The sequence below is a fragment of the Phasianus colchicus genome, chromosome 7 (genome assembly GCF_987193195.1).
Source record: "Phasianus colchicus chromosome 7, bPhaCol1.hap1.1, whole genome shotgun sequence".
In the NCBI taxonomy this organism is placed as follows: Eukaryota; Metazoa; Chordata; class Aves; order Galliformes; family Phasianidae; genus Phasianus; species Phasianus colchicus.
The window spans coordinates 2,762,745-2,779,573 of NC_143442.1; the positions used below are offsets into that span (position 1 = coordinate 2,762,745).

The 16,829-nt window shown below is 38.1% G+C and overlaps 1 long non-coding RNA gene across 3 annotated transcripts in view; it reads left to right on the forward strand.

The window, feature by feature from the left end:
* Positions 1 to 16,829, forward strand: part of LOC149917173 (uncharacterized) — a 426,137-nt gene that overhangs the window by 326,125 nt on the left and 83,183 nt on the right. For 2 of the 3 annotated variants that reach the window (XR_016468100.1, XR_016468101.1), the window contains one exon: positions 14,068 to 14,141. This is a non-coding gene — a long non-coding RNA (uncharacterized LOC149917173). Of the gene's footprint in view, positions 1 to 14,067; positions 14,142 to 16,829 lie in introns of those variants that run through there. The other variant, XR_016468095.1, reaches the window with a different exon arrangement.

Genomic DNA, 16,829 nt, shown 5'->3' on the forward strand with positions numbered 1-16,829 from the left:
TTAGAGGAGAAATGCAGGTTCAGCTCTACTGACCTGTTTAAGACCATCTTTTCAATAACCAAGTTAACAAATGACCAGAAGGAAGGTCTGATGTATCGTGTAGGTGGCACACAGTCAAATATAGAACAATAGGACCTCTGAGGCAAAACCTACCATGTCTAGCTTGAACCATTTCATTCATTAAGTTGAGGTGGCACTGTTTGGAAAGTGGTTAGAAATGTTATAATAGAGGTATGGGACATCTATAGAAGTTACGTGATGGGGAACAGGAAAAGGGAATGCTGAAAGGAAATAAGTAGAGCAGACATTGTCAAAGATAAGTCTTGAAATATGTTTTGTTTAGTATTTTCATTAACGGTCATTGCAGTGAAAATATTGGAATGTACAAAGTTTGGGATCATCATGGACATAACTGATTTGAGATAGGCAGGAAGGACTAGACCATGTTGAATATTGCAGCAGTTTATATGGAATGAAATGGAGCGTTATTGCAGTTATTCTACATGTGAAAGAATTTTTTTTGTGATTAGGAAGTTATCAACAAAGAATAACAGAGGAAATGAATGGAGCTGATGTTTGAGAACTACCAATAAAAAGCTATTCTGAAAAAGTAAACTCAGTCTTAGGCTGTAGCAAGAGAACTATTATCAGAAGAAAAGGAGAAATGATATTATTCTACACTGCTTATGTGCTTTTCCTATTTTTTTCATTTTTGACAGGAATATTGTTTTACTTCCAGTTTCTTGTTTTATTTTCTTGCAAAGTGTTTTCCACTGTCTAATAGATTATGAAGGGCTTAGGCATGCCACAAAATCATGGGTTGAAGCATAGAAACTGAAGATCTCCAGGCAGTCTCTGTCAGAGGTCATTCAAATGTATCCGCAGAAAGAAATATCATATTTGGCCATTTTTTTTAATACTGTTGACTCCTTGTAAAAAGAAAAACAGGATAAAGTGGGATAAAATGTGGTCTAAAGTGAAATCCTACTCATTTAGATTTGTTTTCTTACTTTTCTTTATAAATGTTATGAATTTCTTCCTATATGTTGATATAGGTTGGTTTAGCAATAGGGATCAATAAAACTTTAAATAAGTCATAGTAATCATATTTTTCCAAAGTCAGTCAATCAGTCCACAGTGGGCAGTCAGCATCCACTGGAAACCCTACAATAATAATATTTATCCTATAAATAACATGCTGGTTCATATGCTTGATGGAATGAAATATATTTGAGGGTGACTTCAGTATCAAGTGATTGAGAGGTTTATTGCATAAAACATAAGTGAAACATATTATTAATAGTTATGAAAAATACAGTGTCCTAATAACTGTAGAACGCCAGTCAAAACGTGGTATTTGGCCATGCTATTTAAATTCAACATCCTTTTCCCTACGAAGTATATTTTCCCTATGAGTTTTTAAGGAAATATTTTATTGGGAAATTATGAAGTGCATGTTGCTTTGGAAAGTCTAGCCATGAAGAAAATGTGTTTAGCCCCACCATTCGCATGCTGGAAGGTGCACAGTAACAGTCCCTACTAACCCTAAAATACACAAACCAACTGGTTTCTGCCACATAACCAGTTTTCCCAGTCATGGTATTGTAGCACATATGTATATTTAATTTTACTTTGATTTGATACAGCATTTGCATCTATTAAACACATAAGTTTTTGCTTAGTATAAACTACACGCAAATTTTACATGGGAAGTTCTGGTTCTGGGCCCAGCAAGCACAGAGTTTGTTACAGGAGACAAACAGCTGGAGTTGGGGAGATGTGGTTCCGGTCATCCCCAAACTGTTGAAAGAAATCTCCAGGGTTGCTGTGCTGAAGAAGAGAACAGCTGAAAATCCACAGAGAATCACAGCTTAACCAAGAATGTCGTTTAATCTATGTTATATTCAAGCACCAGGCATGAACAAAGGTGGGAGTCAAACAGACTGGGGTTGTGTGGTTTAAGCCCTTGCTTAAAGCCTGGAGACTGTAGTGACTGATTGAAGAATGGTGTAGGATGGAGGCCTCGCAGACAGGTGTTGCTTTGATGAAACCAGAAGAGAAACTGCACCTCGCCTCCTTAATTAACAACCCTACAAGTCTTGTTACTTATGAATGCACGTTACTTCATCACACCTTGTTAAGAGTATTCATCTGGCTTCTGCCAACACTCTGTTGAGAAGAGGTACTCTTTTGGCTTGGGTGGATTAATGTGTGTATCTCATCCACCCTCTTTTGTTAGCAGGGACTCCTCTTATAGTAAGAAGTTGCATTTCTGTTACTTTGTGGATGATACCTGTGTGAATTGTGAATTAATTACTGGCTATCTTTGAGATGTTAGTGTCAGTGCAGTTAGTGCATTTATCAACGGCAATTTCAAATCTGTTGTCTGCCACCTGAATAAACTTTCTGTTTTTGATGGCATGAACCCATTTCAGTGAGAGTTAGGGGAGTCTTTGGCAGGCAAGTATTTGTGAAAGTGTTTCAGTGGAAGTCCTTGAGAGGGCTCTGATAGACTCAAATGTTGAGTCTGATAAGCTTCTAATGTCCATAATACTCTGGACATTAGTTGACCAAATAGAACTAAGACTGAGACTACCCACATCTGGACTTCTTTCAGACAAGGAGTTTAGAAAGCCAAGGACTCCTTTCTGAATGTTGTGACTCAACTGGAGGTTGTGCGTCACACGTGTACACTCAGCGTGACAACTAGGACAAGTATGCAAAGATCTTCCAGCTGAAAAGGAAAGGTAATGATCAAGCTGTCAGCCAAAATAAGATGGTTAAATTCAATTCTGTTCTCTACTGGTGTTCCTGTTGTGATTTTTTCCCTACCATCTGTATAGATGCAGACGAAGCATCATAAAGAGCTGCTGTAGGACTCTTGTTGACTCAGTGCTATTATCTATGACATATTCACTACAATAATTTAGTGTTTCAGCTGTTAGGTTTTAAATCATTTGCCTTCCTGGTCTTTGTTGCTGTTAACATTGACTTTTTTGACAAAATGCAGCAGCTCCAAAAACTCATCAGGACTGTTTACTGAATTCTAGAGAAGTAATTTTCAAATACCTTGAATTGAGCAAGGAGAAGAAGCCTAGTTTTGGTAGCTGAGTCATGTTATCTGATGTTGGTCAAATGAGGACTGCATTCAACTTCCTGATGCCTTGTAAGTGTGAAGAGTAAACAGGAACTAGGTTCAGTCAAGGCCCAGGCAAACTTAATTTCTGATAAATGGGGATTCCATTTGTGAGTCAGCTAAGCACACAGTGAACCTATCAGTGATCTTATTTCACTCCTGATTTTAGATACTCCACCAAAATTGTAAATTATTTGGTTTTCATTTATGTATGTTCCTGTGTGAAGCCACATTTCTGGCAAAATATTGACGGAGGTATAAGACAACAATCATTACTCACATTGGTGTTATGGACAAATCCCTTCCAACAAGTTTCTTTGAAAAACTATAGTCAACTGCAGATAGAGGGCTTTTTATTTTTTCCTCAAGGTGCATAGGAATATTTTCTTTTTTGCTCAATACAATCTACAAGAGTAAAATATGCAAAGAAAATCGTATCTTTTGCAGCACAATAAACTTTTGGAAATATCTAGGATAGTTTTCTGTTGCAAATGTTATAGGTCTCAGCCACTTCTACATCACGTCTATTCTCTAAAACATAGTATGGATCGATTTAAAGACCTCTGCAGAAGGAAATCCATTATGAATTTTCCGTGATTAATTATTCAAGAACTATGTTGTGTCTCTACTCTGAATTTCAGTGTGTGTTTCTGCAGTTTCCAAACTTTGGAATATCTTTTGCTGCTTTCTATAAACGTGACTTCGCTTTCTATTTTCATTCAGCTCAACACACAGTTTAACTGGGATTAACTAAGAAGGATTTAGTTTAGTCAGTCTCTCTCCAAGAGGATCTAATTTCAAGTAATTCCATAAGTACTTTTTGAAACCCATCTTGGGTTTGTGATATCAAAGTAGTAAACAGAGAGGGGAACAAGGTGATTCATGTCTTCCTGTCCATGTCTTCCTAAAGTGGAAGGGAACTGCCTGTTCAGCAAGGTAAGAACATAGCCAGATGATAGAATGTCATGGGAATTGCTTGACAGCCTGCAAGTGGTTAATTTGATGATAACATTATAGTACCTGGCTACTGTTTTTTCATATGCTGGATGTTTCAGTATTCAGACATGGAGCTCTTCTGTATGCACTGAGCTCCTGTTGTGAGTACTAAAACCTGGAATGGCAACAAAGTGGAAATCACATTGGATGGAGTTGGACTGCAATCCATGCCAGAGCAGTAAAGTTGCAAACTTTGGTGACAAGCAGTTATGGAGACCGAAACAGAACTAATGGAACAGCGCAGGATGCTTATTAATTAATTTTTTTTTTTCATCAGTAGTAGTGATGATGGTTTCTTCCAAACCATGTGAGTTAAATTCTTGGAGTGGTGAGCACACGGGAAAGACAACCACTGATGTCCCTTCTTGCCCAGAATTTGGTATGCAGGGGTGCAGGCATCCAGTGAGCAGCAGACAGCACTAAACAAGGACTACCCCTCTGCACAAAGAGACGTGCAAAGTGAGAGCAGCTGTGAATGTTGGCATATTTAGCTGCTAAGAGCTGCCGACCCTCACAGATGAGGCTGGCACAACTGCAAGAATGAGGATGGGGTAATACTAACAAGACTGAATTGATCTGCATATATTACAAAGAAAGGCCAGAATACTTGCATAATCGTGAATCTGTAAAGTAGGTCCAGGGGAACACCTTGACTTTCTCAGGAAATGAGAAGGCAGCTGTGAACGTTTTTGGCAGGAGAGTGCTTCTGTGTTTGAGAATTGTCAGCCCACCATTGTTCACTCTTCAACTGAGCTCAGTTTGAGCTTTGCTGAAACTCTCTGGGTAGCCCAGCAATAAGACTTAGTGTTCCATATCGTGGGCTTGGAAGAAAAAGAAAAGAGCCTCCTGCATTAAAAAAAAAAAAATATGATATAGACAGTATAAATATATTATGGAAAATGTGATACACTTCTTTATAAGGAATAAAGAAAAGGGGAAGGATTGTTTTTGTAAATGAGAAGGTATATCTTTATCTTATATAAGATTTTGCTACTGGTTAAGAGGGAACACATAATTTTAAATATTTAAAATATATTAAAATGTATTCATTACAAAAAATGTTCATATACACTGGGCAGATTTGGCCAGCACTTTAAATTATGCTGTTGATGTTAAAGAAAGCTTCAATGGAAAGAAATAAAGCAGTGAACCCCCCTCAAAACAATAGCAGAAATATGAGGAAGTGTGTCAGCTCTCTTCTCTAATAAGCCGAAAAAGAAAAGCCATGTGAGTTGCTGCTGATAAGCTGTAAAGTTTTCTATACTGCTTTTCTTCAGGCAACCACAGCTGACCTCCATAAGGACTGTTTTAGCAGACCGTGCCATTTGGATAGACATAGGAGGATATTTTAGCAATCTCAAGAACTGCAAGTTCAGTCTTGCATTTGGTGAAGTATATAATGCAAAGTGATGACTTTGAAGAAATGACCATATAATGCAAGAAGGCCAGTCACTGATTTGAAATTGATATGTTCCTTATGTTCATTTCTATGCAAAAAAAATGTATTTGATCCCAAATTCAGGAATTTAACCAAAGAAACAGATAATTACGTGGCCATCAAGGGAAGAAATGGAGGGGGGAAAGTCAAGATCTATGTTGCAGAGACAAGTATATGTACTGGGGAACTAGTGACTAATCCTGAGGAGAAAAGCAATATACTAAAAGTATTTTTGCAGATATGTAACATCAAGGTAATGACTGTACAATGAGAAGTAAGGAGATTAGAGCTAAAGAGAGAAAATTGAGCATTAATGCAGACCGTCGTCTTTCTAATTTTTAAAATGGATTTATTTTTATTTTCTGCGTTCACTCTGCAGATGCCAATACAGAACACTGTGCAAATTATGCAAAAACATTTAGATGTAGACTTGATTTGATTTTCAATTCTGACTGAACAAAAGGAGGCAATGTACAGCTCCCTCCCCAGATACACTCACACCCATGTGAGCTTGTATATTTTTAGGTTGAAATCCTCTTTATTTAGGTTTTAAATATTCCCCCCATAGCAAGAAAACTTGCAGAATCCTTTGGATTTTTTTTAAAGGAAAAATATGAAAAAGAATTGCAAGGGACTTCAAGATCAGAGATATATATTTTTGGGGGGTTGGAATGAAGTGCAGTTGGCTCATTTTGATACATTTCAGAAAATATTTAAGTAATTAGGAATTTCAGTTTTATTCACAGTTCATGTGATTTTGGGTCCAAAATTATTTTGGTGAATGTTCTACTTCACTTACATTTTTGAGTGTCTGTATGTAATTTACTGTAAAGTATCAACCTCTGTAGGCAACTCAAAGTCAATCAGCTATTGCCTGGCAAGAGTTAAAGTGGAGGTTGGTGGCCCTGCATGTAGCAGGTTATTTAGAGCCTGATGATCCTTGAGGTCCCTTCCAACTCAAGCCATTCTATGATTCTATGAGCTTTTTTTACTGGGCAATATACTCTGTGATAAATAAGTTGCAGCCTTCAGTTGGCCTAGAGACTCCTCGGGAAAACTGTATCTCCCATTCTCCACGTCTCTTTTTGCATTGATTTCATTGTAAATGCAGCAGTTTGAACTAAGAAGACTTTTTTTGGATTCCCCAATGCAAGCACCATTTCTTACCACTAATAGTTCCAAGTGGAAAATAGCCAAATGATGAATTTCCTCAGGAGGAGGAAGCAGGGAGGAAAAACATTATGTGCGTGCTAATAGTCAATAGGAAGGGGCTATGCATATGCAACATGAGAAGTATAGTAAGTATGAAAATATATGCTTGGAAAAAATGGACTGGATCAATAGTTGCATTTTTAGAGATAGGTCTGTTTTTAGAAAAGCAGTAAATAAGAGTTTGGAATTATTTTCCTTCATTATTTTTATTGAAGTGCATATCATGTGAGTTTTGATCCTTTTGTTTCCATGAAAATCACCTGACTTTTTGCAAAGCTGACGTTACCAAACACCAAATATTTTATTTTGGAGAATTTGCATTAAAGATGCATGCCCTGAAAGGGGCAGAATCCCACAATAGTTCTGGAAGGTGCAGCTATAAATTCTGCAGGAAATTTTCAGAACAGAATTGCACCCAGACAGTTGTTTTCCTGGAATGTCACTTCTCTTTCTCCACATAAATTCATTTCAGGCACAAGATACGTGCAGTACAAACCAGATTATACAATGTGAATGTCTGGAATATTCCACAAGGTGCATTTCACTGAAGTTGTGGCTTTTTTCTTTTTTGTTTTTTGTTTTTTTTTTTCCTTCTAAATACTGAGCATGCATTAAGATAATTGCAATAGTCTAATTAGACTTTCTCCTAAAAATGACTTGTCTACTAGTGGTTTAATAGATGAAGGATTTTAAAGGGGTTATAGAGAACCAGTTACAGTAATCAGAGAAGAAAAAGTGCTGAAGGTATCATGAAGGCTCATAATTAAACCGAAGCTTACAGCTCAATTAAATTTGAGCATCATTATGCATAAAACATCAGTGGGCATTGAGAGTCCAATAAAAAGAGATGCTATCAATGTTAACAGCCAAAAGGTAAGACATAATATGGATTGGACCAAGACTTCTAGATATAGACAAGGAAAATTGTGAATAAATGTGAAGTGCAGTCTAGGCTATGTCTCTAATAAGCTGATTAATTCATGTTTGACGTTGGAGATAAAGCAACTACAAGACGTAACACTGAGCTCAGTTGTATGCAAGCCACAATAGATTAGTTCTGAAGAAGGGAAATACAGGAGTGATTTATCGGGTACGAACAGGACAGGCGATGCCTTTGACTGTGAAAACATCACTTATATCATCCAATCTTGTGCAGTATTTGTTGTATTTAGATGCGGACATACCGACCTTCGTTTGGATTCTCATTTCACTTTTATAGCTGTATAATTTGGCAATGCTTCCTATTTCAAGATCCCTATAATCACGTAACTCCTTTGTAAATATGCTGCAGATACTTTATAAATAAGCAGTAATGGAGCAATCAAGCAGATGACTTGGACTGTGAGTACATTTCCAAGCTCAAAGCAGCTTTCTCAGCACAGACCTTTTCCTGGTAGCAGTTGGATCGTGTCAAATTGATGAACACCTTATAAGATGTCTTCTTTTATGTAATGAAGGGAGCTGGAGGCTCAAACCCACCAAAACTATTGTGGAAATCTTTGTAGCAGAGTTGAACAACAAGTTCAGGGGACTGTATCTGAAGTATTCAATTGCTTTTCTTTCAGTTAATGGTATTTTGTTTTTATTTTTTTTTAACACATTTGCAAATTTAACAAATTTTTAACGTATTTTTAACAAATACACATCATGCATGCAGTTACAATTGTCAAAAACAGTTGAATTTCTACCAGTAAAAAAAAAAAAAAATAATAATAATAGTATGATAGACTGTGTGTGTTGCTACACACAAGAAATTTGAATTAGAAATAATACATAAGAAAACTGCATAAGAAAATTTCTTGCATGAGAAAACTTAGCTTTTGATGATTTGTTTGAAAGATGTAACAGGTGCTTGCAGTGGTGTCAACGAAACATTAATAAAGCACTTTGACTTTATTATTGTCTTGGCAATCTGTGCTTTAGTGATGGGAAACTGAAGCTAGTAAGTGGTAGGTGGTAGTAGAAGAGCATTCTGGAAGTTGTGGTGAATGAATGAAGAAGTCTTGGCCTGTTTTACCAAGGCATTATAAGATTTATAGACACTGTTAGAAGAATACTCTTGGATTCTCTAGTCCTTTTTATTTGAAGCTGTGTATGATCTCCTGTTCTTCCTCTACTCTGTGATGCTCTCTGGATTGGTACCTGAAGAAACCTCCAAATTCAGCTTGGAGAAATATGATGCTGGAAAGCAAACAACATTGTTTATTAAAGAGGGAAAATAATCTTTAAGTCCTAACCTCAGGCTGCAGGAGTCCTGTGATGTTGAAAGTTTAAGTCTGAAAAGCAATCTTCAGCATCCTAACTGATTGCTCCTGGTTTCAGGCTGTTGTTGGGATGCTCTCTTTACTACATCAGAGCCAATTCAGCTGGTATCTTGTAACTCCAAGTGTTATTCAGTAAGATGGCATTTTGCAGAGACCAGAATCCCAGCTCCATGCATCTATTTCATCAAAGATTCTGCAACAAATGCCCACGTATGTGCTCTGTTACAACTGTAATTTAGTTTAGTTTAGCACACAGAGAAAGCACAGTGAATGAATTTGAATTTGACCTGTCTGGTTAGTTCACGTGAAGTAAATTGTTCCTTTTTGACACCAGTTAGGTTTTATTGTGAAATCAATAACAAGGAGTGTGTTTTACATTAGCAAAAATAGCATAATTTATCCCTATCAGAGCCCTTAGTATTTTGTTTTTGTTTTATACTTTTTTTATAACATTAGCATATTACATTAAGTAGCATTAACTAAAATTATAATCGTAATAGTTCATCTTTAATTAAGCATTCCAGCATTCCAGTGATGGTGGTAGTGATACATGTCCATTTCTGTAAATGAGTAAAGCTTTTGTACAGTTGAAATGGTGACAGGGACACTGTGGGATGAACGAATTTAGCGACTGTGATGTGTTCAGCAAAAGGAGTGAAGATCTCATTGTCCTCTCAGAGCTGACTTGGGTTGGGTTACTCACCTTATGATAAGATTAAACAAAACTTCTAATCATTTTTGGTACACTTCTATGGAGGCTAGACAGAAGGAAAAAAAAAAAAAAAGATTATTTCTGTAAGTTCTGCATATTCTCCAATGAGTAGAGGAGGTATTCTCACCCATTACAATTTTGGATGTACAGAATGCTCCAGAAAACCCCTCCAGAATTCCTGAAGGAAAGGATTTCTATTTAGGACCATTACAAGATGCTCAGAACTTCTCACCAAGTCATTGCTCCTGTACCTAAGTTGCTTATTGCTTCGTTTAGTTGGTCGTCAGCATTGGTGAAAGCATGCAAAGGAAGATATGAAGGAGATGAATTTGGCCCTTCTGTTGTGCCTAGTGTTTTGGTACAAAACTATCTATACAATTACTCAGTTGTAAGTGTACAGACAGAGAAGTCTGTTCAGTTTGAGATATTTTATGTGAGCCCTTTATTCTTCCATTAAAAAATACATGGACCATTAAATACAAGGTAAAATGTAATCTTAAGGGTCTCACTAAACCAACAAAACCAGGCAAATTCATAAATCCCATAATCTGTTCCCTTCGAGGTTGTTCAGTGTACACGGCGATACCTAACATTTGGAACACTGTAATTCACTGACCTAAGTGAGCCAACACAAAATGAATAGCACAATATTTCATCTTGCTGTTTTTCTTCCTTCCCAGAAGATGATGTTTGTAGCACGGAGAAGTTGTATTATAACAAAATAATAGAAAAAGAAATTTCCTTCCCCGAAGCCAATAGGTATTCTTTTACAGCTGGGAGGCAGAAAACACATTGGTTGAAAACATGACAATATTTAAAAACCACACGGAGTTGTAAAAATTGGAATGAGCCCTCTAAATCTTCCATAAAATGATTAATCAGTTGATCCTTAACAACCAATATGTACAGTATGGAGAGCGTGTAATTCACAGCCGCAGGTTCGAGCAGTGATCCCAAAGGATGGAGAGAACAGATTGGAAGACTGAAAAGAAAGGGGAGGAAGGCAGAAGGAAAGAAAGAATAAACAGTGAGGCCAGAGTCTTCATTTACTGTTTTATTTTGCTTTTTTCCCAAATACTGTTCCCTGTCTTAACTCCTAATTAATCTTTTCATCTCTCGATGAAAGTGGAAAAAATTGGAATACAGGTTATTAAAGGTTACTTTCCACTTCTGTTGAGCCTTCTAAGAAATCGTGGGCTTTCCAGCAGTAAAGACAGGAGATTTTTTTTTTTTTTTAATGACAGTCATGGAACAATATAGTCAGTCTAACCATAGTCACACAACTCACCAGTGCATTCCAAAAATTTCATGCTGTCATCATAAAAATCTGACTTCAGCAGAATCTGTCTGGCACTAGACATAGCCCTAATGACCCTAAACTCACACACGATCCCTGGTGATCAGCAGAAGGAAAATACAGTAAAAATAGAGAAATATGTAAACTGCTTAAGTGACAGAAAAATACTCTCCAGAGAACGTCATTCATCTCCTTCCTGTCTTTCACAACTGTCAGAGGTAACGGCTCTCTGAACTTGTCTTTTGTTTTTGTTTAACAGGAAGCATAGGAGAATTTACCAGTCACTTGGAAAGTAAAATTAGTGAAGTCAGGTCATTCCCCTGTTTCCACAGTCGCAACAGTGCATTTACACTACTTTATGGGGAAACACAATATAACCCTTTCCACTTTTGCTAGTCTTGGAGTCATCAGACTTCTGCTTCCTAGGTTTCATTTAACAAGAAAACATGTCTCAATGTAAACCAGTAAATAAGGTTTTACTTAAACACAGAAAAGTCCTAACAATCAGAGATATGTTTAAAAGGTTCTTTAAATGAGCTTTTTTCTTTTTAATGGATTCATTTCTATATGAATCCTATTGCTATAAATTAAATATGGAGAAATTCATAGGATTCTTTGCAAGTTCAAAAGCATTCCAGAGAAATCATTCTAAAGAAGTAAAGGATTTAACAGAGATTGATAATTTTTTTTTGCCATATTGTGACATTTGATGTCTTTACCTCCAGCTTTTGAAATCAACCTGATAGGAGAGACTTCTTTTTGTCTCTCTTGATTAGAGAGATAAGGCTGAAAATATGCATCTTAAACATGCTGATCCTAAAAGGATCCTGAGAGCAGTGAAAAATTTCAGCACAGTACCGCTTTGAATAAATTACCACTTTTAAAGCTTACTTTAAAAGCTATTTGGTGTTTAATTCATTATGCTTTTTGATACTAGCATTGAGCAGTAGTAGACTTCCCATGCTCTGTATTTCGTAGTTGTCTCATAGCACCAATGTGTTTCAAGGGTTGTCTGATGCACCCATTTGTTCCCCTGTGCCTGAGCTCTGACTGGTTCCTGGGCACTGGGTCCCTCTTTTCTGAGGTTTTCCCTTTCCTCTCATGGGAAGCACTGCCAAAAAAAGTTTGCCTTTCATGGTGATCTTCCGAAGCAAAGAAAGACAGAATTCCGTATGAGTGGCATAGATGAACCAATGTGTGATTTCTATTAATAAAAGTGTTCAAAAATGAAAGATCAATAAAAGCAAAGACTGGAAAACAACATAACGATTCAGATGAGCCAAAGTGCTTTATTTTTGGGGGGAAAAAAAACAAAAGCCTCTTATCTCAAGAAAGTTGCTGTCCTTCTGAGATTTGGCAGTACAGATTTGGTGGGATTTGCATGCTTGTGGATAGTAAACGGATGAGAGTCCATCAGGAAGAGTAATTATTTTTCATTAGCGATTCTGTAGGAAGATGACTGCACTGTTTTCCTACTGAAGGAGAGAAAACGTGCCAACAGTCAGCTTGCTGCAGCACTAAGCTGTCTTTCTGCCAGGAAGGTGTATTCATAGCAAAAAGCCATTTCTTCCCATATAACTGGATATCTCAGTGTACCAGGAGCTTGGAGAACGGGGCAATCTCAAAGGCAGATTTCCTGATATATAAAATCTTCAATAAAGCTATCAAAAACCCTGTACCCAAACGTGCCGAGCATCAATGAGTCCACTCCCGCCCGACAAAAGCGTGCACGTCCTCATGTTTAATTGCAACAGTTTATAGGCCCACGTCTGCGTCGCTGCAGTGTTTAATGCCTTGTGAATATCAACAAATTGAGCTTCACAACATCCTGAGAGGTAATGTCAGGAAAGCATCACATAAATATTTTTCTCCCCTCTTGCAGTAGAACTTTCACTTCCCTCGCATACATCCTTTATGGTTGTTGAACTTGTATTTATTGGGCCAAGTTTTCTTAAACCAAAACAAAACAGTAATTTATCTAGTTTATTTCTTTCAAAATGGTGTTCTTAAAGTACATTTTGCAGATAGATTATCTGTTCCTCACAGCAAAGCCTCACAATGGGAGCCTAATAATTGCTCTTTTTCTAATTTCGCTAAATGAGTTATAATTATTTTATGTCTGTTTTATGGTTAATGAATAGTATTAACCTAAGCTCTAATTATAATACAGCTTTCAAAGAAATGTATGGACACTAAATTGATGGACTGCCAGCTTATGTAGGAGCATCACATAAAGCAGATATACAGCTAATAGTTGAAGGCGTAGCATGTTAAAATTCAGGGGCACAACTTGTTCATGAATAAGTTACAGGGGGTAAATTCATTGACTATCTTTTTTACTGGATCAAACAGAGAAGCACATGATTAATACATGTGGGAATGAAAGTACAGTTAAAGTTGAATGCTATTTATACTGATAGGATTTGGAAGTGTTGTTCTGAGTCTGAAAGTCACGTTAGTCAACACTGTAATGGTAATGACAGACATTACATCTTCTGTGCTTTCCAGCGTTGTTATGTTCAGGGCCAGCATAGCTTACATAAAAACCCACCCCCCAAAAAATTAAACAAACCAAGAGCACCAGAAAAAAAAAGGAGAATTTCCTTTCCCAAAGGTGCTCCACCTCAGTTGGAGACCCTCAATATATGTGACACACATTGATCCCGGATTTAGGTTTGGAAAGTCACGTGCAGACTTGCAGTTAAAGAGCCCTGTTTGAATTAGCTTCAGACTAAACAAATTAGATGTGTAAAACACACCTGGCTCTTATCTGGCTAACAGCTAAACCTTGGGCTATGAGAACTAAATAAAACCTATGAGCCACTTCCTGGCCACTATGTGAGATTTTCCCTTCAGTTTATTTTTTAAGCTTCAGTGTCTGTTTCTTAATTACTTAAAGGTCCGTGGATTCGTTCTGTTGTATGAAATCAAATATAAATTGTTTACCAGATTTAAGGGGACAAGGAGATTATGCACTTTCTTATTTTTAATATTTCTCTCTCCTATCTGCAGTGGTTGGACAGAAATTTCAAGCAACAGTTCTTGGAAACCATATGGGGATCAGCCTGGGAGTTCTGCAAGGTAAGAGACCCACTGCGATGCCAGGATGGGCTTTGCTCCTGCTGAGCTTTGGTATTATCCTCTTGTAACAGTTTTCAGGTTAGCTTAGTTTGGTGATACATCCCTGTTGCTAAAGGTGTCTACACTTATTTGACTACAGAAAATATTTACTTTTCTAAAGGGCGGCTTAACCTCTGTTTAAATTTGAGGTGAGCAAAATGTCACTGTGATTATTTGCTGAATTATTTGTGTCACATCTGAGTTACTATGAAGGCTGAATTGCCCTTTATTAGGAAACTGCTTAACAAATCCCAGGAAAACCATGTTTTGCGTCCAGCAAATACTTTATTGGGCTGCTGGTTGGCACAGGAGACTTCAACCGTTTGGGCTGTGAATGAGAGTACTGAAGTTGGCATAAGGCTTTCCCAGGGATGGGATAGAGATGCATGTTTTGATGAGGCAGCCAAAGCCAGTTTTAAATATCTTGTAGTTGGGAAATGTGGAAATTTGGGTTCAAGCCTTCCTGATCAAGAGTTGCAGAGCGGCAAAATTGCACTAATGATGCAGAACTTTATAGCAAAGATGGCTCCATGAGAATGTTGCATTTCTTCTGCTAACCGAAGGAGCAATCCCAAGGGTTAGGTTCCCATGCCTTTCCCAACAGGTACAAGAAATAGCACATGCTTTTCCAAGGTACGATTCTTTTTTATGTCAGTAACAAACTGATGCTGCTCTCTGGCAGAAAAGCATACAGATGAGACTGTGATTATTTTATCTCCATTCTGTGCAAAATTCAAAAAGGAAGAACAGGAGATCCAATTGGATCAGAAAAGAAACTGGAATTTGGTCAGGGTATAGGAATGACTCCTTCGCTGGCTAGAAATGTGCCATGTAATGTTTAATAGGTGATCTGCCCCTCTGGACCAAAAAGCTATATCCTCAGAAGGAGCTGGTAACAGAGGTGCACTGAAGGGTGAGGTGTATGTAGAGACCAACCTTGAATTTAAAGTAAAAAAAAACTTCTACTTGACCCAAGAGCAGCTTACTGTGATAGGCTGGGTGTAAATAACCAGCACCTTCCAAGTTATCCCTGTGATAAAGCACAGGTAGCCAGGAAGGGTTATTTCTCCATTACACCACTCAGATGGTTTATATCTGTATGGCAAAGTAGCCTATGTATGGACCTGTGCTTGATATGTGGGCTACGCAGTATGGGGTTTCGTTTTGTATTTGTATATATTTATGGTTACTAAAGGAGCAGTGACCCATTGATAGATGGATCTCTTGTACTTCACGTACAGTAGCACAAGAAGAGTGACAGCGAGGCCACTTGTTAGTGCCTGAGTTACCGTGGAAGTGGAAGAAATGATAGGCCTTTCCCCAAAATCAGCCTGGCTGCCAAAATACACCGCTATATAGAGTCAGGCCTGTCTTTTCAGTAAATAGAGTTTGTTATCTTTCACTCAACAAGTTCCTTGTAACAACATCCGTTAAAAATCATCAGAGAGAGGAGGGAGGTGGGAGCACATAGCCAGCAGTTGCTGGGCAGCACTGGGTTGCACGGACCTCGAGGGGCCAGGAGGGAGCATCGCTCTGCTGAAGCGCTGGTGTGGGCAAAGGGAAGCAGAGGGATGGCTCTGGGTGACCTCCAGCAGGAGAGCAGCGTGTGGGGCTGTGCTGAGGGTTTGCCTTGGCAGAGGTCCACCGTGGGGTGGGAGCCCGGGCTGGCCATGCACAGGGGCTTTGTTCTGCTGCTAATGTAACAGGGGCTCAGCTGGAAGCAATGCCATTTTCTCTCGTCATTCAGGAGCAAGTCGGATTTCTAAAAACACCCAAGCCCTTAAAAACATATTTTGTTTGCATTTTTTGAAAGAACTGCAGGCCAGAGAGAAGTCTCAGATCAGAAGTCTTCCTGTACAAATCCTGGGGAGTATTGTTAACCCGCAGCGCGGGTTTGGTGGTGTGTCAATCTTCCAGCAGTACCACTCTTATAGGAAATGATAATTTATTGAGGTCAGTGGGTTAATGGGTTGGGCTACATGCTACCAATTGGTAGTCATAAAATACATTTGGTCCTGTGACATACCTAAAAGGTTTTCGATAGAGGGAGGCTTGCTGTAAAATGTGTGATGAGTTGTTCTATTATTTTTCCATGAGCACTTCTTTTCTTTGAAAGATAAAGAAAAAGGAGACAAATTTGATGTTAGAAATCAAACCAAAAAAGCTGGGTGGCTGTTATGTTGCAGATGTGCATTTTATAGTTTAATATTTTTTGTGTGAAAAAGCAGTTGGGATTCTAAGCAGACATGATGTAGAGCAATTTAAAATTAATAGAGCACTTCAAATTTTTAGGAGCACTTTAAGTTAGAAGTGATCTTGGTTTTGGATAGGCTTGGTGTACAAAGATGTAAAATTATGAAAGAGCTCTGAATATACCGGAACACATCAGTGTGAAAGCAAACATTGCTGTAACAGATTAGGGCAAAGCAAGTTCTTTTGAAATGCTGCAAACCAGCCCAGGTGAAGGAGCAGGGTGATGCAGAAGGAGACAAGCTTGTTCCTGAGGTTCTCAAGGGCCACAGGGTGAGACTGGGCTAATGAATTCTTTTCTGAACTAAGTTGATACTAGTGCTGCCTTGAACCCTCCCTGCACCCCAGCACCGTGTTTTCTGAGTGCTACATCACTGTCCAGAATCGTAGGTGCTCTTCCTACT